We start from the raw sequence: 3,762 nt of genomic DNA on the forward strand, positions 1-3,762 counted from the left end.
ATATTTTAATTTGCTTTTTGCCGCCGCCGTCGTCTATAATATCTTGTTTTATTTCGCACTTTCTTTCGAGTAAGTTGAAGGGTTCATTGCCGTTGCCCGTCCTCCGGTATCAAGAGTGAGAATAGAATATCGAGTTTCAAAGTGCAGTCCGCGGAAGTGAAAGTGCTGGCATACGCGAGCGACATCCCGTTGTTTTGTCGGGATAAAGAAAGCATGGAAATCGCTGTCGCAGAGGCTTTATCATACTGCAGAATGACAGGCAGTGCTATCAACTTTGATGAATCTCTAGAGGTATGGATCGGCAACTGGGAAGACAATCCGAGTACGTTTGCAAATATCCGCTGGACAGTCACGCCGGCAAAGTACCTAGGGGTACCGCGGCGCCGTTGATTACCGGAATGCCGAAAGTGAAAGGGTTCGTGAGTGTATAATTAAATGGGGAGGCCGCAATTTCTCAATGTTTGCTCGTGCGACAGTGTGCAACCTGTTTGTCGTTGCCAAAATTTATTACGTGCTCCAAGCGTTGTGCATGTCAAGGGCTAACATACAACGTATACACAGAGTACTCGCAGTGTTTGTATGGGGTTCAAGCTGGGAGCGAACCAGTCGCGCTAGACTCTTTCGTTCGGTTAAAAGTGGAGGATTAGGTCTGGCACATTTGTTCACTAGGCAGATTGTGTCGAGGTTTGTTTACTTACGGGACCAAAATGGCCCATTTTTACTAACTATGCTTCAAACAAGGCTGAGCGAAGCTATACCTGAATTCATTGTATCGTCAGATCGGTGCAGTCAATGCAGAGAGCGTGGTTTCCTAAAAGAGATAGTCTGGGCTTTTCAGCTGTTAAAGGTTCGGTTTTCCATGGAATCCTTAAGTAGGGTACCACGAAAGCGCTTATATAAGGATCTGATAGACACAATGTTGCCGGTGCCATTGTATCGCTGAAAAAGACGTGCTAAAAAGAGTAAAACGAATGCCAGTACGCCCGTCGGTAAAGTCCTTCTTTTTCCAGTTCCACACCAATACTTTACCTATGGAACCATGGCTAGAGGAAAAAGGACTTTCCGTGCTTGCAGCGTCAACTGTTTACTGTGCCGGAAACCTGAAACAGTTGAACACATTTTTCTTGACTGCTGGGATGCTGAGTTCCATTGGGACATTTTACAGAGAACGCTAAAGAAGGACTTGCCGATTACACCATATGGGATTCGTTTCTTGCCTACTCTAAATGAAGACACATGCTGGTGTCCTTACATAGTTTATGGAAAACTAGAATGGCCGTGAGACATGCCGAAATAAACTACCGGCCTGTTAAAAAAATACTTCATTGAAAGCATTTGTTATATTAAGAAAATGTATAATCTGCAAAAAGAAAAACCAACATGGCGCAGTGTGATGACTGAGCTTGCGAATTTCAAGCGTTTGTAGCCCTGTGACCGCCAACCAATGGCTGATATTTTTGTCGTGACTGTTGTGTATTGTTAAAATGTCTTGTTTCGTATGTTGCCATGTCGGTAATAAAGAAAAAAAAAATCCGGCATGTTCTAGTGGCTAGGATACCTGGCTCTCACCGAGGAGGCCCGGGTTCGATTCCCGGTGTCGGAAATATTTTAGTTTGCTTTTCGCCATCGTCGTCTATAATATTTTTATTTCGCACTTTCTTTCGAGTAAGTTGAAGGGTTTTATGCCGTTACCTGTCCTCCGGCATGGTCTAGTGGCTAGGATACCTGGCTCTCACCCAGGAGGCCCGGGTTCGATTCCCGGTGTCGGAAATGTTTTGTTTGCTCTTTGCGGTTGTCGTTTGTAATATTTTGTTTTATTTTGCAGTTTCTTTCGAGTAAGTCGAAGGGTTTTATGCCGTTGGCCGTCCTCCGGCATGGTCTAGCTTAAAAAAAAAAAATCCGGCATGGTCTAGTGGCTAGGATACCTGGCTCTCACCCAGGAGGCCCGGGTTCGATTCCCGGTGTCGGAAATGTTTTTGTTTGCTTTTTGCGGTTGTCATCTGTATTATTTTGCTTTATTTCGCACTTTCTTTCGAGTAAGTCGAAGGGTTCTTTGCCGTTGCTTGTCCTCCGGCATGGTCAAGTGGCTAGGATACCTGGCTCTCACCCAGGAGGCCCGGGTTCGATTCCCGGTGTCGGAAATGATTTTTGCGGTCGTCGTCTGTATTATTTTGTTTTATTTCGCAATATCTTTCGTGTAAACCGAAGGGTTCTATGCCGTTGCCTGTCCTCCGGCATGGTCTAGTGGCTAGCATGCATTCTGCTTCCGGCTCTCGAGCTAAACGGATCGCGGGATCATAGGCTCCAATGGAGCGGCATATGCGGCTGTTAGCCGCGGCAACAGGCTTTTGACATCGGAAGGTAACGATTTCCAGATTATTTTGCCTCGGCTACCTACAGGACGCATCGTGTTAAACACAGTTTTTTTGCACGGCGACACTCGTGTTCGCCTGTTTCGCGTAGAGGATTTTCGGGACGCGCTTCAAGCTCTTGGTATTCTCTCTTGCGTCGTCGCCCTTGGAGCGTACCAAATCAACCACGTATGGGCGGTGACGATGAAGACAGCCGAGGCGGCCCGAAAGCTGGCTGCACTGAAGGAGCTTCAGGTCAAGAGGCGTCGCTGCCTGGTCATCGACCCTAAAGAACAGCAGGTGAAGCTTCGTCTTCACTGGCTTCTTCATGGTGTGGATGATGAAGACGTAAAGACTTCCTTTGGCAAAGTGACGGAAGTAACCCGGGAGCGCTGGCGAGTGGATGGCGTTTCCGACAAGGGCTCGACGACCCGAGCTGTGCTGCTCCAGCTGAAGGCTGGACTGAAAGTCGACGACCTGCCCCACCAGATCCGCGTCGCCGGCGAGCTTGCGCTGGTCCCAGGTCGCCCCATGCAGTGCCTGCGCTGCCGGGGCTCTGGTCACGTTCGTCGAGAATGTAAGGTTCCCCGTTGCTCCCGGTGCAGGCTTTTCGGACCCAACGACGCGGACTGTGTACGTTCATACGCAGTAGCCGCAGGGTCGGCGGAGAGCGAGCCATTGACAGCAGACCACATGATGGACGTGACCGAGGCCGAGGAAGCGACCAAGGGAGCTTGAAACGGCAATGCGGTGGCAGAAGCGAGCGGGATGACGACGCCGACTAAAGGAGGACCGAATAATGTCCCTCGTCCAAACGAGCCAGAAGCAATACTAGACAGCGTCATTGCGTCCCAGAAAGAACATGAGAGCCGCCAGCCGGCTACTGATACTACGGAGGCAGCGGAAAACGACAACGCGACCCCTGCTCGCGCCCGCCTCGAGAGCGTCTCGGCCCCGGTCAAGAGGTCTCTGCAGCAGGAGGAGAAAGTCGACGGAAAGGCCAGCGGTGACTCCGAGCCACCGGCCGCTAAGACGCTTCCAGGAAGACGCTCCACCCTCAAGCCTAAGCCGAACCTGGAGGCTGACCGTAGGCTCACCCCGAAGCCGACCAAAGACGAACTCGGACGACGGCCACCGGATGGCCACGGAGGCGTCTAGCGGACAGCTAGACGTTAAGGTGAGCACCATGCACCGGGCCTTCTCCCCTCCCGTTTAAATCAGTAATGGCTACCAACCCGTCGCTTAGCCTCGCCACGCTAAACGTTCGAGGTCTGGCCGCCAAAAGGAAACAGAGTCAGGTTTACAGACTACTAGTGGACCAAGACCTCGACGTTTTAGCCGTGCAAGAAACCAAGGTAGACGGCGAGGAGGAGACCGGGAGCATGGTGCAAAGGTTCACGTATAGCTACTA

General features: G+C 50.6%; 4 non-coding genes across 4 annotated transcripts; all 4 read left to right on the forward strand.

The window, feature by feature from the left end:
- The first annotated feature begins 1,531 nt into the window (after positions 1 to 1,531).
- On the forward strand, positions 1,532 to 1,603 carry TRNAE-CUC (transfer RNA glutamic acid (anticodon CUC)). The gene has a single exon. It is a non-coding gene; the product is annotated as a tRNA-Glu (tRNA).
- A 95-nt stretch (positions 1,604 to 1,698) lies between these two features.
- Positions 1,699 to 1,770, forward strand: TRNAE-CUC (transfer RNA glutamic acid (anticodon CUC)). The gene has a single exon. It is a non-coding gene; the product is annotated as a tRNA-Glu (tRNA).
- Positions 1,771 to 1,898: 128 nt separating this feature from the next.
- On the forward strand, positions 1,899 to 1,970 carry TRNAE-CUC (transfer RNA glutamic acid (anticodon CUC)). Its single transcript has one exon. It is a non-coding gene; the product is annotated as a tRNA-Glu (tRNA).
- A 99-nt stretch (positions 1,971 to 2,069) lies between these two features.
- Positions 2,070 to 2,141, forward strand: TRNAE-CUC (transfer RNA glutamic acid (anticodon CUC)). Its single transcript has one exon. It is a non-coding gene; the product is annotated as a tRNA-Glu (tRNA).
- The last annotated feature ends 1,621 nt before the right edge of the window (positions 2,142 to 3,762 follow it).

This window comes from Dermacentor andersoni, chromosome 3 (assembly GCF_023375885.2).
Source record: "Dermacentor andersoni chromosome 3, qqDerAnde1_hic_scaffold, whole genome shotgun sequence".
Classification (NCBI taxonomy): Eukaryota; Metazoa; Arthropoda; class Arachnida; order Ixodida; family Ixodidae; genus Dermacentor; species Dermacentor andersoni.